The sequence below is a fragment of the Protopterus annectens genome, chromosome 3.part1 (assembly GCF_019279795.1).
Source record: "Protopterus annectens isolate FY-2018-M chromosome 3.part1, PAN1.0, whole genome shotgun sequence".
NCBI classification, from domain to species: Eukaryota; Metazoa; Chordata; order Ceratodontiformes; family Protopteridae; genus Protopterus; species Protopterus annectens.
This window is the reverse complement of record NC_056732.1, coordinates 176,850,172-176,869,920: the sequence shown is the minus strand read 5'-3', so window position 1 is coordinate 176,869,920 and position 19,749 is coordinate 176,850,172.

Here is a 19,749-nt window from a genome sequence, read left to right as displayed (position 1 = left end):
TTGTGGACAGACTAAGCAGATACATCCTCCGTCATCACGAGTGGTCTCTCAATCTGAGTGTGGCAGCGGAAATTTTCAACCGTTGGGGCCAGCCATGCTGCAACCTTTTTGCCTCCCCCTCAAACACAAAATGCAGCAGCTACTTTGCTCTCTTTCCCCCTCACGGGGAGTCACTGAGAGACGCTTTGATTCATGATTGGCCCACAGGTCTCCTTTATGCTTATCCTCTGATTCCCCTTGTTCTAAGGAAAGCTATTCAGTTGAGAAGCAAAGTGATCCTTATTGCCCCATTCTGGCCTCGTCAAGTATGGTTTCCCTTCCTACGACCTCATCTGCTACAACCTCCTTGGATCCTAGACACTCATCAGGACCTCATATCTCACCCACAAGGGCTGACCCCCCCGAATATGTCCACTCTCAAGCTGACAGTTTGGTTTCTCCACTTTCGTTAGTTGCCAGGCAGGAAACCCTCTCTTCACTCGTCCATGATATTATCTTGGCCTCTCATAACCCATCCACAGGAAACTTTGCAAGGACAAATGGAAAAGATTCTCTATTTGGTCACATAATCAGAAGCTAGATCCATTCTCAGCCCCCATAGCCACTATTCTTCATTACCTGGCTGAACTGTTTGACAGTGGGGCGTCAGCTTCCACAATTCGAGTCCATCTAGCAGCTGTTTCCAACTTCTATAATGGCTCAGATGGAGTCCCACTTATTTCCTCTCTCCTTTGCAAGACTTTCCTCAAGGGTGTTTTCCACAGGCGACCTCCCATCAGGCAGCTGGTGGAGACATGGACTCTCTCCTGGGTTCTGCAGTCTCTTTCTCTGCCCCCTTTTCAGCCTGCTGCGACAAGTGATATAAAATTCCTGTCATAGAAATCCTTATTTCTGGTGGCTGTCACCTCAGCCAGATGAATTTCTGAATTGCAAGCATTATGTATCAAGAGCCCTTATCTGATCTTTCATAAGGACAGAGTATCACTTCGTACTAACCCAACCTTTCTCCCCAAAGTGGTTTGTGATTTTTCGATTAACCAGTCCATTGAGCTCCCTGTACTTTTCCCAAATTATTCAAATAAGGGAGAATACTGCCTACATTCCTTGGATGTTCATAGACAATTACATTTTTATCTGGACAGAACTAAATCCTTTTGCATGTCGGACCAGCTTTTCATTTCCTTTGTGGGTCCTAGAATGGGAGGTGCAGTATCGAAAGTTACTTTGTCTAAATGGCTCAGGGATTGCATTGCCTTTTCATATTCGCTTACGGATGGATCTAAGCCTGGCCAAATCAAAGCTCACTCAACTAGGGCTATTGCAGCATTGGTTGCCTTTCACTCTAGGACCTCCATGGATGACATTTGTGCATCTGCTATTTGGGCTACGCCCCATACCTTTATCAAGCATTACAAATTGGATCTGATCTCCAGGGGAAGAGCGGCCTTTGTTCAATGGTTCTCAGGAATGTTCTTCCATAAGGGCCACCCAGGTTCTCCAAGTAGCTGGGGGCTCTGTCCCATCAGTGATGAATCGGAAGAAGATTAATAACGTCAGATAAATGTCTTACCATAACATTCCATCTGAGTTGTTGATCTTCTTCCAGTCATCACACCCTCCCACCAACCCCCTCCAAAGGTTCCTGGTGGATCTTCTGGATCAGATTCACACATTCTTTCTAAGTGTGTCTCCTGTAACATAACTATTTGCACTCTACATTTTTTAAAATAGTTCACTACTCTTTCTTGTTTGTATTTATCTGTGAGGCCATTTACATTTAAATACATTAAAGAATGCATCATTGTATTTAAAAGTTATTATTCATTATTATTTCATGTATAACAGCTTTTTTGTTAAATGTCTAGTTCCAGCTTTTGTGTTACTTGCTTACACTGTTTGGTAGGTTGAACTTTTATACAGTCATCTCTTACACATTTGAGCCTATATTGCATCTTATAAGACTTTTTGTTTTATTGAAAGCCCTGAAAAGAAAACACACCCGATATCCCCTAAAACCTATTAACTTAATATTAATACACAAAATTATGTACACCTTCAAATATTGACGTTTTTACCCTCCTAATAGTAAACAAAAGTCCAGAACTGACAGCCACACCCATAGACTTGAGTTAACCTAAAAGAAAGGTCATCCATGCTAAAATGCACAGTGTAGCTTGTGCTTCTATTAAGTGCTGATTGGTTTTGTCTTATCTGTGTGGCTCTCCCAGCTGGGAAAACCCCTGAATGTTTTCAGAGAGTATTAACTACCTTGGGAAAGCCCCTGAATTAATGCTTTCAGAGAACATGATCTCCTAGGCAGTTTCTCTTTTCTCCGCCAGTCACTCTCCATCAGACTGTAGCAAGTTTCTCTTTGTCTCCATGAAGACATGAGAACCAGGCAGCCAATTTCTTTTTATCAGATTGTTTCATGAAGACCAGCTGTAGAACTGTTACTGAGCATACATGTATTTGTCATAAAAAAGTCTCATAATATTCAATGTTCTTTTTTATTTACTTGATCTCTCTTAATTAAAATGTGTTACTAAATCAAGTCGGTCATTTACCCATGCACAAATGAAAAAAGACACATTGATTTTTCTTTTATCATGCTTTTTAACCATTTTTTTATACATTGCAGTGCCTTCATTTCTTAAAACTGAACAAGAAGAGAAAGACAAGGGAGAAAAAAAAGAACAGCAAGACCTGTTTACAGTCCCTGTTGCACTTAAAAATAACTGAAAAATTACTTTATAGCATGTAAAGAAAACCACAAAATTGGTACTATTTAAGGGAAAAAAATCTTTATTTACAGTTAACTTTCTCCCTCCTTTTCCCCTTCCCAAGTACTTTTCGGAACAGTAATGAGATGAAGTAGGGCATATGCTTTAGAGTCCCCCACAAGTCCAACAGAGTCTGAAAAAGTCCAATATTTCCAGATTGTCTTGTTCTGTCATATTTCGCAAATATAATTATTGTATTGTAATCCCATATTACTGTTCATCTCCAAAATCCTGTCTCTGCTTCTTTTCCAACGTACTGTTGATTCTTCTAGTCAACTTTCTATCAACATTTTCCATTGAAAAGTTCGAAAAGGTTTCACAAATACAGTCTCTCTCTGTGGTCTTTATCACCAGAAGAACAAGAAGTCGAATCTGTTCAGTTTCACAGCAGAGATTTTGATGAACAAACTTTTGTATTTCCTTCTTAGCATATATTTCATCAAAAAATGATTTTGTCCCTCCAGGGAAGAATACCTTGAAGACAGCTGGGTAGAGTAGTTTGAGTCTCACATCTTAATTTCAGCATTCCCTGAATAGTGGAATAAATGTTCTCCTCTTCTGTCTAATGTACAATGAGTAATCATTCTCCACAAACACTCTGATGTTCATCGTGTTACCCTGCTGCAGTCATCACACTTGGGTTATCCTGTCGTCAGGCGGTCCCGCAGTCGGCCGGAATTCCAAAGTCATGGTCCGACATCGGTTGCTGTCGCCTCTTCCCTGACGTCAGTGCGCCAGGGGTATATGTAATGCAACCGACGTCATTTTCTTCAGTCTTTCTTGCCGAGTGGTGCCCGAAGCAGAAGCAGTTCGCAAGTGCCGGTCGGCCGACTCCTGAGATTTTCGAATTCGAATTTCAGACCAAAGTCTTCTATAAAGCTAAGTACCCTGTTGGGGAAACTTTTCTTGCCTCAGACCGATGTCAGAAAAAGTTAACAATTGTATTTCTTGTGGGAAGCAAATACCTCATAAGGATTTTCATTCTTATTGCATTCCTTGCCTAGGCCCAGACCACGACGTCACTACTTGTCGGTTTTGTGCTAGATTTAATAAGCGTACTATTAAAAGATGCTTTGATTTCGCACAACACTACTTCAGTAGGAAATTTAACTACACCATGCTGTCGGAGCAACCGACTACCGGCGTGCACAAAAAACGCAAGGATAAGGACAGACAGCCCAGGCCTAAGCCAGATTCCGAGGCCTCGGCTGAGCCGGTCTCCAGTTCTCCGGTCCTCAGTGAGGCTCCGACAAAGCCCCTGACTACCGCAGATCTGGAACCCGAGACCGCTATGGAATTTTTGGCGGGATGCACCAGGCTGACGCAGCCATTTAGTTCAGGCCCTTCTGACGACTTTGCTACAAAGGACGTCGGTGCTACAGAAACGCCATCGGTTTCTGAAGGCGTTTTCAGACCGACGACCCTCACCATTAAAACGTTTTCTAAGATGAAGACTCCTACTAAATCAAAAAGGACTGCACTTCAGTCTCCTGTTCAAGGCCCCATGCCTAAGAAACAGATGCTCAAAATGGCTGAAGATTTGATTTCTTTAATCAGGGGTTCCCAGCCCCCTCCTTGACAAAAGGCCTAGACAAGAGGAAGATTATGCATCCTCTGAGCAAGTGTCCATTTCTTCAGACTCCTCTGAGGACCAAGATTACTCCTTCTCTCCTTATGAAGATTCTGATGCTGAGGACTCTATTCCCTCAACTTCTCCTCCTGAAGACTACTCCTTTAGGGAAACTTTACACACTATGAGGGAACATTTTCACTGGGAAGGTCAGGACTACTCTGACTCAAAGAAAAGGCTCAGAGAGTTTCTTTTACTCCCCCATCACAGACCACTTGCCAGTCCACCAGTTTTGGACATTGTGGATGATGTTTAATTAGAATCCAGTTTGAACCCAGACTCTCTCCCTCCTGCTCTGGCTAAGCCTGACAGATACTATAGAGTGCCTGATTCCCACAAATTTCTTTACAAAAGCCCTGTAGCTGATCCAGAGACTATCTTCCAGGGTCCCAAGGGACCTAAGGCTTCTATGGCTAAAAACCCAGTTCCTTCTGAGAGGGATTCCAGAGCACTAGACAGGTGGGGGAAAAGGGTTTACACCTCTGCCACACTAGCTATGAGGGCACTGAATTGCCAATTTCACATGCTTAAGTATCAGTAATTCCTAATCTCTCAGTTAAAACAAAGAATAACCACTCTCCCTCAACAATCTGAATTGAAAGAAGTACAGGATCTGTTGCACGCCACTGAGCAGGTGGGCAAACATACCTTACAATGTGGGTTTGATTCTCTGGAGGCTTCCTGCAGAGCAGCTGTCACTGGGTCTGTTATACGTAGGCATGCTTGGTTAAAGGAACAAACTCTGCCTGATCATGTTAAAGCAAAACTACTAGATGCTCCCTTACAGCAGGATGTTCTTTTTGGAGTTAAAGCAGAAGAAGTTTTAAAGAAAATGGAGGATAAGGCAAAATCTATGCAGACAGTCAAAAATTTCCTACAGGTACAACCCCCTCACTTCAGCAGAAACTGGCCAACAAAAAACTGGTCCTTTCCAGCTACTGACAGACCACAGAGGGGTAAATACAGACGCCCAAGGGGCAGAGGACAACCACAAGCCCAGTATAAACCTCGCCAATGGGGCACTACAGCACAGAAGGGAGGAGAAGACAGGTCTCAATCCACCAGAAGGCAAACTCAATGACTTGCACCTCATCTGGCCAAGCAATACTCTCTTGGCAGCCCCCTTGGGGGGAAAACTAGCACTTTTTGCAGACAACTGGCACATTGTCACAAAGGACAAATGGGTCCTAGATATAATTTTACGAGGATACAGATTCCACTTTCACACCTTGCCAATGAAAAGAGGAATGCCAAACCTGCCACAAAATCAATGGGCAGAGGCACAAAAGCAAATTACAGCTCTCATGGACATGAGAGCCATTCAACTGGTACCTACTCGAGAGCAAGGCCAAGGATTTTACTCAAGACTCTTTCTAGTTCCCAGAAAGGACAATGCCTGGAGACCAATTCTGGACCTTTCAATTCTAAACACTTACTTACAAGTACCCAAATTCAAGATGCTAACACTACAGCAGCTACTTCCCATGTTGGGCAAGGAAGCATGGCTAGTAACGTTGGACCTCAAGGAGGCATACCTGCATGTCCCTATCAGACAAAGTTGCAGAAGATACCTCCGTTTCATTGCAGGTTTAACCCGTTACCAATTCTCTGCACTGCCCTTTGGCTTATCTACTGCACCCAGAGTATTCACAAAATGCCTGGCACCAGTAATTGCATACTGCAGACAAAGAGGAATTCAAATATATCCATACCTGGACGACTGCCTCATCCAAGCAGAAAGCAAAGACATTCTCTTACATCATCTAGCCTTTGTAAAGCATCTACTAAACTGCCTGGGGTACACAGTAAATGAAAAGAAGTCAAAACTAGTACCCTCACAACAAATGACATTCCTGGGTGCCAGCTTGAATACAACGGCCCAGAAGGCTTATCTAATGCCAGACAAGCAACTACAACTGACTCAATATTTCAAGACAATGGCAACAAAGACCCAATTAACTGCAAGAAAAATTCTGCAGGCCTTGGGCTTCATGGCATCTTGCATACTAATAATACCATTTGCAAAGCTGCATAAGAGGAAATTACAGTGGTACCTAAAACATGTATGGTCTCAACACAGCCACAGCTTGAACACAATGATATCTCTTATTCCCTGCCTTCAACAGGAATTTCTATGGTGGTCACAGGCATCTCACCTCAACAAGGGTCAGCCTTTCACCTTGCCCCCAGCCAGGCAAACTATCACAACAGATGCTTCAGATTACGCCTGGGGGGCACACATGGCAGGGCAATGCGTTCAAGGCCTATGGACTGCAGATCAAAGAAATCTGCACATAAATCAAAAAGAGATGCTAGCTGTACAGAAAGCTCTGACAGCATTCAAGGATCTATTACATCCAGGACAACTGGCAATAAGAACGGACAACACTACAGTAATGTGGTACATAAACAAGCAAGGGGGTAAACATTCCTACCCTCTATGCAGGCAAGCAATGATCTTATGGAACACAGCTCTGGCTTACCAAGTTCAGTTACAAGCTCAGTTCCTGCCAGGACAGAAGAACATATTGGCAGACGACCTCAGCAGACACATCAAGGATCCCCACGAGTGGAAACTAGATCCACAAATATTTGCAATGATAACTCAAAAATGGGGCCTTCCAGACATAGACCTGTTTGCCAGTCCTCAAAACTATCAACTAACAAAATTTTGTACAAGGACATTTCACCATCAAGCTTGGAAAGTGGACACACTCTCTTTCAGTTGGGAAAAACCTGACAGTATATGCCTTCCCTCCATTGCCTCTCGTCACAAAGGTTCTTCTGAAAGTCAAAAAGGAGAGGCCACGACTGATTCTCATAGCCCTAGACTGGCCACGCCAGCACTGGTACCCGCTATTGAGAAATATGGCCCACAGACCACCATGGATATTGCCTCAAACCCCCCCATTTACTCACACAACAAAACAATCAGATTCTACACAGCCAGCTCAAAACTTTAAATCTGGCTGCATGGCAAATCTACTAAACATCCAACCAGCTCCTCTTTCCCAAGCAGTTCTGGATGTTATTCTGGAAGCCAGGAGGCCAAGCACCAGGAAGGCTTATTCGGACAAATGGAAAAGGTTTTGTGCCTGGAACCAAGCTAAAGGCCAAGACACAATTCAGCCTCACATGTCTCACATTCTACAGTATTTAGCTGAGATGTTGCACAAAGGACTTTCTTTTTCCTCCATTAAAATCCATGCTTCAGCTATTTCAGCTCACTACAACACGGATCCACCTTTATTTTCACATCCTCTTCTAAGGCAGTTCCTCAGAGGGGCAAAAAATATTAGACCACCCAGGAGAGCTCCTACACCAACATGGGACCTCAATTTTGTTCTGGAAAAACGAACGCTACCTCCCTTTGAACCAGCTTTTTCTGCAGATCTTCAGTTCCTATCATGGAAGACTGCCCTGCTGCTAGCAATAACTTCAGCTAGAAGAGTATCAGAGCTACAGGCACTAATGGCAGTGGAACCTTTCCTCATTTTTCATCAAGACAGAGTTTCTCTACGAACTAATCCTTCCTTTATGCCTAAGGTGGTTTCCAGTGTGGCTTTAAATCAAACTATCCACTTACCCACCTTCTTCCCAAGTCCACAGAACAAAGGAGAGAGACTCCTGCATTCCTTGGACATTCACAGGCAACTTCGTTACTACTTGGACAAAACTAAGGCTTTCAGAAAATCTGACCAGCTCTTTGTATCCTATGCTACAGCTTCTCAAGGGAAGGCTATATCTAAACAAACCATTTCTAAATGGATAGGTCATTGCATACGTTTCTGCTATACCCATCATGGGAAACTAGTCCCTGCTACCATTAGGTCCCACTCTACCAGGGCAACAGCTACTTCTACAGCCTTTCTCAGGGGGGTTCCAACCAAGGAGATTTTAGAAGCTGCAACTTGGAGTTCAGCACACACCTTCACCAAACACTATCACTTACCTCTTTACTCTAAGACCAGGGCGGGCTTCGCCACTGCAGTTCTGCTGGGCCTTATAGCCTCCACTAACCCTCTATGATACCTCCCCCCCTTCCTTAGCTTTGGGATTCAACCCAAGTGTGATGACTGCAGCAGGGTAACACGATGAACATAGTACAGTTTTGTACCTACCATAAATGTAGATGTTCGAGTGTTCACCCTGCTGCAGTCCAGGTTACCCTCCCTCCATCCCCTCTGATCTACTGGCTAAATCTCTTCCATACCTTACTGATGTATTTGTTTATAGCTGAAGGGATTTTGTGTTTGTGCAGAGGTTACTCCATTTGGTACTAATTTCTGACCACCTTTTTGGGGGCACCTGACATCTGGGGCAAGAAAAACTGAAGAAAATGGCGTTGGTTGCATTATATATACCCCTGGCGCACTGACGTCAGGGAAGAGGTGACAGCAACCGACGCCGGACCAAGAATTTGGAATTCTGGCCGACTGCGGGACCGCCTGACGACAGGATAACCCAAGTGTGATGACTGCAGTAGGGTGAACACTCGAACATCTACATTTATGGTAGGTACAAAACTGTACTTTGTCTCCCACTTTTAGTACTTTGTCCTTCTGCCAGTTTTGTCAGAATCAATTCCTTTTGCTGGTAGGATTGCATTTTTACTATTAAAGGTCTAGGTTGCTTTCTTATAGCCAGGTTTGGAGCATACACACAATGTACCACTTTCAACTAACAACTGCTGTGGAATACCAGTCCATTTGCTTATTTGTGCTTTCATAAAATTAATGCAGTCTGTTCCTTCCAGCTGAAAATCTCAGTTTTTTCCTATGTGCTCTGTCTAATTCTACTATTTTTTGAAACATCTCTTCCTGAGCAGTCTCATATTCAACCAACCTTTTCTTTATTTCAACCTGTGATTTTTGCAGCTTTATCATCTCATCTGAATATCTTTTTAACGCTTCTTCCATTTTTCCAGCCTTTTGTTGTTTGTGTTGATATACTCCATCAGTGTTTTATTTTAACCAGGTCTTTGTGCAGTTGTTTTATGTCTCCTTGTAGGTTACTGGATGTTATGTCTGAAGCTTGCAATGCTTTTTGCTGAACAATTGCAGAACTTTCCCACAGTTAGTGTTTCATCCTCCCTTTATTTAGCTGTTTTCCAGGTCTTTTGTATTTCTTTATTCCTGGCATCCGGGTAGTGCAGTTACTAGCCAGTTACTGAAATTCACCCATAAACAAAAGTCTACTAACCTTCTCTGCTGAGTTTCTGTTTTCACACTGGGAGAGCTAGGAATACGCACTTACTCAATGTGCAGCCATCTAGGAAGTCCTGGTTGATTCGATTTTGATACCTTTTTGTTATCTTTATCATGAGGACATACAGATTTGTTCGAAAGACAAAGTTCTGGATGGTCATTGTTCAGTCCACTTTTAAAAGGACAACTGGATGTGCTGAATAGCTCTCCAGGATGTGTACTATCATTTAAAAATAAACAGGCAAACTAGGAGATTCTTATGCTTCTGGCTAGGAGACAGTCATTATCACTTCAGAGCACTGCCCTTTGGTGTGGTAGCAGCTCACTTGAGACTGCAAGGATTCCGTGTGTTTCCATACTTAGACGAATAACCATAAATTTCGAGAAGTCTAATCTAGAGCCAGCTAAAATTCTAGAATTCATAGGAGCGCTGCTGCACACAAGGTCAACAGTAGCCTCCCTTCCCCTTTCCAGAGTTCAAACTTTAAGGTCACAAGTCAAAAAGATACTTTGCAGTACCATGATTGCAACTCGCCTAGTTATCCAAGCTCTAGGATCAATGTCATCAGCAATAACCCTTGTTCTGCTAGCCTGGTTTCACATGAGGATTCTAGGGTGGATGTTGACATCTCAGTGGTCTTTTCTTCAACTACCCTTATCCACTCTAATACGAATTGCCAACTTGTGCAAGAAAAGTCTAAAGTGATGGATCCAATCATAACTGCTACAAGGCTGTCCATTTGTCCCCTCGTAGCCCAAGGCCATAGTGACCATGGATGCTTCCCAGTTAGGGTGGGGGAGCATTACCTGAGAAAGACAGTCCAAGGCATGTGGTCCCCAGAAGAATGCAGTTTGCATATTAACATACTGGAGTTGAGAGCAGTGCTTTTGGCATTGCAAGCCTTTCAGGATGCTCTCCCATCAGTTACGACTGCAATACAAACAGAAAATATGTCAGTAGTTTGATACATCAACAAACAAGGAAGAACCAGATCTTACCCCCTATGTCAAGAAGCACTAAGTGTGTGGCAATGGGCAATATCTTCCAACTGCTTTCTCTTATCAAAGCACATTCTGGAGAAGTCCAACTTGCTTGCAGACAAGATGAACAGGTACACTCTATTACCTCACAAATGGTCCCTCCTCAACAAATTTTCCACAAGTAGGGCCAGCCTTGCTGTGATCTCTTTGCATCTCCCCTAAACAAGTGCAGCAGCTATTTTGCCCTAATCCCCTAAAAAGGGGAGTTACTGAGGGATACTATTCTCCATGACTGGCCCCCTGCATTGCTTTATGAATTTCCCCCAGTATCCTTATTTCCAAAGTTCCTTCAGAAAGCTGTCAGGTTGAAGACCAAGGTCATTCTCATTGCTCCCTTTTAGCCTCGACAGATTTTATTTCCCTTCCTGTGGCCTAACTTAATTCACCAACCCTGGATTCTGGACCCAACTCCAGATCTCCTGTCTCACCCGATGGGCATGACACATCCGGACCTTCCGAACCTCAAGCTTGACAGCTTGTTTTATCCAATTCCAACAATAGCCAGACAATTGATGCTTTCTTCCCCTGTTTGTCACATCTTATTGTCTTCCTTTAAGCCATCCACTAGGAAACTTTATAGTAGTAAGTGGAAAAGATTTGTTCACTGGGTTATTCAAGAGCATGCAGACACTTTCTCGGCCCCAGTCAGTCATGTGCTGGAGTTCTTGATACTGCTTTTCAACCAAGGGGCCAGTTCTTCAACACTGAAAGTCCAGTTGGCAGCAATTTCTAATTTCTGCACTAGTTTTGATGGTTGTTCACTAATCTGTCATAAACTATGTAAAGCTTTCTTACACGGCAAAATTCTCAAACCTCCTTTTAAAGATCCCATGCTACTGTGGGATCTAAATCTGGTACTGCAGTCCTTGATTCTTCCACCCTTCAAATCTGCCAATGATTGTGACCTTAAAGTTTTGTCTTGGAAGACCTTATTCTTAGTTGCCATCACTTCCGCCAGACGAATTTCAAAAATTCAGGCATTGTCAGTGAAAAATCACCTTATCTCATTTTCCATAAGGATACAGTCTCCTTATGAACGAATGCATCCTTTTTGCCCAAGGTAGTTTCACACATCAACATTAATCAATGCAGCAATCTACCAGTCTTTTTCACAAATTATTCCAACAAAAGAAAATACTTGTTACATTTGCTTGATGTGCATAGACAATTAACATTTCTATCTATGTAGAACAAAATATATCAGAGTGACTATCAATTGTATCTTTTGCTGATCTGAAATTGGGCTCACCTGTATCTAAAGTCATCTTAGTTAAATGTCTTACTAACTGTATTTCCTTTATTTACAACAAATCAGGTATGATTTTGACATACAAAGTACGTGCTCATTCAACTAGAGCTGTAGCTACCTCCTCAGTTTTCCACTCAAGAACTTCCATGGATGACATTTGTGCAGCAGCAACTAGGGCTTCCCCTCACTCCTTTATCTTTCATTATAAGCTGGATCTGTTGTCGAGAGGTAGGGCATCTTTCAGCTCAGTGGTGCTCAGAAATATCCTTCCTGCCAGGACTCTAAGTTGCTGGGGACTCTGTCCCATCATTGAGGATGGAATGAAAATTGACATTGTCAGATAAAGAAGTTATAACATTCGTCTGTGTTGTCCACTTTTATTCCTCCTTGACTCCCCACCCACCAACCCCCAACCTTTTTAGGTTTATTTTATAAGAACAAGCAGATATAACAAATTTGTTATATCTTACAAACATTACCAGCTACAGATGTGGCATTGCCTAGTTTTCGCTCTCTCTCTGTCTTTATCTGATATATATAAAGTTATAAGAGTACATCTTTCCTTTTTTAGCTTGCAAGCACGATCTGAGGTAATAGGGGGATGGTGCATTGCGGGTAAGGGAGAAGCTTGAGAATTCTAAGTTGCCACAAGCTTTTACAGTGGCCAAGTCAGATCAGATGCCTCGGATCTGAACCCATCCGTCGAGGAGGAATGAAAATGGACAACACAGATGGAACATTATGGTAAGTACATAACTTCTTTTTTGGGTCTACTTTATATCTTCAAAATACTGGAACATCAAAACTCTAATCATTGAAGGCCAGAGTATCGAAGTTCTGAAATATTGAACCAATGACAAAAAAAAAGTTTAAATGTCAAAACTTCTGATTTCGCATAAGCCCCCCCCCCCCCCACACACACACACCTTGCTACTTAAATATACCAACTTCGAGATTGTGCTACAGTGAAGAGAATGGGAAAGTTCCCATTCTGCACTGTACAATGATCTCCTTTTACAAGGTGCGATATTTCAGAACTTCGATTCTCTGGTCTTTGATGATCAGAAGTTGAATGTTCTGGTATTTTGAACATTTTTTTACATTGAGTGTATGAAATCATTCAGGAAGTCTGATCAACTTTTTGTATTCTTTTCAACAAACTGGGTCAAGGAGTTTCCAAAGTCATTTTTTCCAGGTGGCTGTCTGCTTGGATAACTCATTTATATAAAGAAAAAGGTATTCCTTTAACAAAACCTTTCAAAGCTGAGACTGCTAGCTCTGTGGCAACCCTTACAGCCTTCTTTTGCAGGGCATCTATTGATGATATTTATGCTGCAGTCACTTGGTCTAAAGTTCATGCTTTCATATCCCATTATAGATTTCATTTACCTTCCAGAAGCAGACAGCCTTTGGTTCAGCCATCATGTGGAATACTTTCCATGAATCCATCCAAGGTTTATAGTAGTTGGACTCTGTCCCATCCATTGAAGAATGGACAGAAGAGACATCTGACACAAAAGTTATGTACTTACCATAATGATAGATTTGTGTTTTCTACTTCCTCCTACCTAACTTCTGCCTGATTATGAACTCAGAAATTGTTCTTTTGTCCTGGTTGACTGGATTCTGTTATTCTAATGCCATTCAAGTGCACTTTTAGCTCCAGATAAGCTTTTGAGCGTTCATAATCTGTTTGATAATCTTTTTATAGCAGTGTTGTTTGTTACAAGATGAAAAATTTATTTTCTCTAGCAAATTCAGTCTGAGATAATGTTGGGCTTTGCAGAAGATTACAGGTAAGTGAGGAGCCTGAGCTTGAGATACAAAATTTTGAGTGACTGAAGTCAGATACATATTTGGATCAGAAGATCCATCCATTGAGGAAGAACAGAAGCAGGCAGCACAGATCTATTATCACGTAAGTACGTAACTTTCATTTTTATTTCTGTTGTCCTGCTTGATGTGGGTACCAACTTCAAAATGCACCTGCCAGCAATATCCAACTTCCACCAAGGCTTCAGTCCTAAGTCTTTGGAATCTGAAAAGGTATGCAAGGCCTTCCTAGAACAGATCTTCCTTCTTAGGCCCCTCCTTAAGGCTCCTAATCCACTTTGGGACATTAACTTGGTTTTAGAACAGCAGGTACATCCGTCTTTTGAGCCAGCCAGTTTAGCTGATCTGAAATACCTTTCCTGTAAACCGAATTCCAAGTGGTGTTATATCAGAAAAATAGATTCCTGAATTGCAATACATTTCCTGCTGCACATCCCTATTACGTCTTTTATGACAAAGATAGTTTCTCATTTCAAAGTAATCCTTCCTTTATGCCCAATATAATTTCAGAAGCATCTGTCAGACAGTTCATAAACCCATGTTTTTCTGGAATAACCAAGTAAAGAGGAGTATGTTTTCATTGTATGGATGTGCACAGACAGCTAAAATAGTTTTTCATCAAAGCAGCACAGAAAATATGATCAACTGTTTGTATCTTTCTCACATGGAAGAACTAGTTTTAAGGTTCCAAATTTACCCTGTCCAGATGGCTGTCAGACTGTATTTCTTTGGGGTATGATTAGGCCACAAGAGGTCTTTATTTCAAATTAAAGGCAAATTCTTCCAGATCCATGATCACTTCATTTGCCTTTTTCAGAAACTCCTCTATAGATATAATTTGCGCAGCAGCAACATGCACTTTTCTGCATCCTTTCACAAAACACTATATACTGGATATGACCTCTAGGTCAAGGTCTTCCTTCTGAGCTTGAATATTTTCTGGTATTCTTTTGTGATGCCACCCAATATGTTTAGCTGGAGACTCTGTCACATGCGTTGAAATGGGCATACTGGATAATATAAGATAAGATGCTTATGTACTTAACATTATATTGACTCTTATCCATGTCCTGAACTACAGACTGGAACCAAGAATAAAATAAACCAATAAAATACACTATTTTTAGCAATCTGATTGTCTATTGAAAATATTATCCAACTCTTTCTGAGTACAAATGTTTCTTAATTGCCCAAAGAAAAGGTGAAAATAAATTCTGATGAAGTCCCAGTGAATTAAGAGACAAAAGCACTTAACTGTTACTGTGGAATTATTTCTGGAATAAAGTGGTGAAACAAATTGACTTTCATCTTTGCCTATTTTGGTGGAGTATTGGAAGATCCAAGAAAGACCACTCCTCAATCGGTTCACATAGCCTCTCAGATCCAAAGGGGATCATTACTGTGTCAACTCCTTCATTGCCATCTACCACTGCATCAGATCCTACACCCTCATATCCAACCATGAGGACCCCATACGCCTGAGTTTGTCCTAAAACAATTTCCTTGGCTCCTCCTTCAAAAGTCTTGCAAACACCTACAAAACTATCCAGACCCACTTCGTCAGCTTTGTCCAGGTCTTCTAGAAGCTTGACAGAAGCTAATATGGACAGGATGATGCGGATGATTCTCAGGCTCTGAGACAAATGGGGGGGGTCTTACCAACTCTGTCCCCTCTTGGATCCATGAGTGCACTGACCCATTCCTTACAGACTCCTTCTCAGATCCGACCCTTGGTTTTAGAGCCCCAGGATCTTAGATTCCTGAGACAGTTGGTGTTGGATTTGAGGAAATACCCTTCCTTGACTCCGAATATTTCTCTGACCAGCCCTGCTCCAATCTTGTCAGATCAGAGCAAGTCTGTGATCTGAAAGGTTGGTGCCGGGTCCAAGGGGATGGGTTTGGCTCCGACTTTATCGGATGCATCCCTTCCTCTTGGTTCCTCGGCACTTGACAGCTGTGGTCCAATTCTTTCTGGAGGCCTCAGTTCTGTAGTTGGCCCTGTCCTCTCCCCTTCATCTGCTTTGGCTCTGAGGTGGGGGGAAGGAGTTTCTCTGGGTCCATTGGCTTTCCAGGTTGCAGAAGTAACCTTCTCTCTGCACAGAGATCTGTCCTGTCACATCTCCGATCCTTTCCCCTGCCCTTCTTTGGGTCCAAGCACTGAGCCCATCATTCATGCCGTAAGTCGGCCTACCATGAGAAGCCTCCACACTATCCCTTCTGAGGAAATTCCCCTTTTTTCCCACACCTACCCAGAACACCCGACAGAAAAGTTCCCGCAGAAAAAGGCATGCAAGGGGAGGCAAATAGACTCCCCAGTGGAATCCCTCACTGAAGACACCGACTTCGATGAGGGAAAAGGATTGCCTTGATCATCACCTGATGACAACTCCTTCAGAGACATCTTGGAACTCCTTGAATAGTAGGGTAGCTCGTCTTTACAACCTCCTCCTCCTGAAGAGCCAGTGTTCCTGGCAGCTTTCTGGGTGACCCCCCCCCCCGGAGAATGAACTTACTGAACTAGTTTCCCAGTGGGTTTGGAAGGAGCAGGATGCTGTTGAGCCCATCTCCAAACACCCAGACAAATTCCACAGCCCCCTTCAGCATGTCTCACTGGAGTAAGGGTATTCCGGTTGATGCCATTGTTGTGGCAGCAGCTACAATAAAGCAGCTGGCCAAGCAAAGCTCCTCAGTCAATCCACCAAACAAGGAGTCCAGAGTGATGGACAGCTTTGAAAAGTGCACTTACTCCTCAGCCACTTTCACACTGAGGTTGTTAAATTACCTGGCACACTTTAACTGTATGCAAAGGGATTTAATCAAGGAACTCTTGAATTCTGTTGGTGAGACCATGTTGGAGGACAACCTCAAGAAGGTCTCTCCTCAACTGGCTACTCTATCATTTATTGACAATTCCTCGATGGGGTTGATCTCCCATACAGGGGAAGGTACCTCAAGAGCAGCCAGTTCAGGCATAGCCATTAGGAGACATGGCTGGATGAGGCTTTGCGACTTTGTGGAGCCCTTTAAGGCTTCCTTTGTTAATGCCCCCTTTGATGGCTCTTCCTTGTTTGGGTTATCAGTAAAGGAAATGCTAACCTGCAGCAAGTAGGAAGGAAAGACCCTGTCTGCTGTGGGGATCAAGTTCTCTACCCCTCAAAGGACCTTTACTAGAAGCCAGCAAGGAGGGAAGAAAACTTGGTTCCAGAAGTCTCAGGGACTTTTCCAAGACCTGCGCAGAGACATTTCCTCCAGAGTCAGCGGGAGAGGTTTCAATGGTAGGGGGTCACCCCAGAGGCAGAGGGGGTCCACAAAACCAGGGCTTCAGAGACTTCACCTCTGACAGGCCCTATCAGTGCTTCTGAAGTTCTGTCTGACTGTTCATCTCTGGAGGCAGTCAGGGGTCATCTGTCCTTGCACCTAGACACCTGAACAAATCTTGCAAAAACACTTGGGAGCTAAATATAATATCCAGAGGTTATTACATTCCCTCTTCCCTGCCACCTGTGAGACCCAGGAGGAAATTTCCAATGTTCCATCCAGTCAAAGGGAATACGCAGCTCAGGTAGTTCAAAAACTGCTGCAATAAAGAGTCATCCAACAGGTCCCTACCAAACAAATAGGATTTGGAACTTACTCCCACTTTCTTTTGTTGCCAAAGAAAACAGGGGACCTAAGACCAATTCTGGATCTAAGCAATCTGAATCAGTATGTCAAGAAGTCAACGTTCTGAATGGTTATGGTCCAATCCATCCTGCCTCTTCTGTGCAAGGATGATTAGATCTGCTCTGTAGATCTCCAGGACATGTACTATCACATCAAAATAGACAGGTGCTCCATGAGACACCTGCACTTTTGGCTGGGAGTCAATCACTACCAATTCAGACTACTGCCCTTTGGACTGACCACATCCAGTCATAGCAGCTCACCTGAGGCTAAAAGGATTCCAGAAGTTCCCCAATCTAGATGAATGGCTTCTCACTGCCCCAACAAGGCATCAACTGCTATGAGCCTGGATTTCTTGCTTCCGATCTCCGACTCCATTGGCATTATGATAAATCTTGCAAAATCTAGAATTTATAGGAACTCAACTGAACACCACAGTCCAAGTGGCTTTACTACCTCTTTATCACATTACACCTCTGAGAAATCAGGTGTGTGATTTACTGTCTCTTCCATCCCCTCTGGCAAAATGAGTGCTGCAGGCTCTGGGATCAATGTCTGCAGCTATTATTCTAATTCCTGTAGCAAGATACTTTATGAAAACTCTCCAATGGACCTTAGCAGTACAATGGTCCATTTTCTACCAGCCTTTGTCTGTTTCTATCAAACTCACTTCAGTTTGCAAATGTCATGTTCAATGGTGGACACAGTCAGATGACCTCCTTCTAGGCAGACCATTCTCACTGTCTCCCCACAATAGCCACAGTGACAATGGATGCTTCCCAATTGGGGTGGGAAATGCATTACAAGGAAAAGATGGTCCAAGGCACATGGTCCCCCTGGAGACCAAGCTGCATATCAATGTCTTTGAGATGAGAGCAGTCCTTCTAATTATGCAAGCCTTTCAGGACATTCTCCCTCTGGGGACTATTGCAGTCCATACAGACAATGTCTGTAGTCTGGTACATCAACAAACAAGCAATAACCCATTTATACCCATTGTGCAGAGAGGCCATGAGGGTCTGGTAATGGGCAAGCTCTTCAGACTGCTTTCTAGTTGCAACATGTATACCAGAGAAAACCAGTGATTTGGCAGACAGACTCAGCAGGTCCATTCTGATTCCTCATGAGTGGTCCCTCAACCAATCAGTAGCAAACATGATTTTCAGCCATTGGGCCCAGACTTGCTACAACCTCTTTCCCTCTCCCCTCAACAAGTGCAGCAAGTATTTTGCTCTGATCCCCCCCTCCGGGTGGATGCTCTGATTCACAATTGGCCCCTGAGTCTCCTCTATACCTATCCTCCTCTGCCATTGATCCTGAAGTTACTACAGAAAGCAAGAAAGCTGAAGAGCTCAGTCATTCTCATCACCCCCTTTTGGCCTCATCAAGTATGTTTCTTCTTCCTTTGGTCTCACCTCAGATATCTTCCATGGGTACTGGAGCACACGCATGATCTCCTATCTTACCTGCCACAATTTCAGGATTCCAATCTCCATGCCCTCAAGCTGACCACATGGTTTCTCCACTTCCAGTAATAGTCAGATGGTCCAGGCTTGCTTCCCCAGTACGTGACATTATTTTGGCTTCCCAAAAGGCTTCCACTAAGAAGGTCTACAAAAGCAAGTGGAAAAGATATTTGATATGGGCTCCTAAAGAGAACATTGACCCCTTTTCAATGCCTACTTCAGCCATCCTCCTTTATCTCAGTAATCTTTTTAAAGCAGGAGCTACTTTTTCTACAATCAGAGTGCAGCTAGCTGCTATATCCAGTTTTCATACTGGAAATGAACCCTTATCTTTGTCAACTTCCAGGTTATGTAAAGCCTTTATGAAAGTAATCTTTCTCCTTAGACTCCCCATAAAAGCACTTTCTCCCCCTTGGGATCTTACATTGGTACTCCAAGGGCTGACTCAGAAACCATTTGAACCAGCAGATAATTGTTTCATGAAGTTTCTTTCTTGGAAAACACTCTTTTTGGTAGCTATTACTTCAGCGAAGAACCTCAGCTTTGGCCGGCTAAGAACTTGCTGTATTCAACTAGACGTATAAGAGAATTTAAGTACCTTTATCTGCACTTTTTTTTTTTCAAAAAAATACAGTATTTAAATTGATTTTAACTGTGTGTTGCAGGAATATTAACTGAACTGGAAGTTAGTCAGTGTTTGCTGAATTTTGTTGTTTGCTAGTAATTACAGGTGTGGGGGTAGCCACATTCTTTGATTTCCTGTCCTTGCCTATTTAAGTGGTACAGTGTGAAATATTTTCTGCTTAAAAACCTCAGCTTTGGCCGGCTAAGAACTTGCTGTATTAAACTGGACGTATAAGAGAATTTAAGTACCTTTATC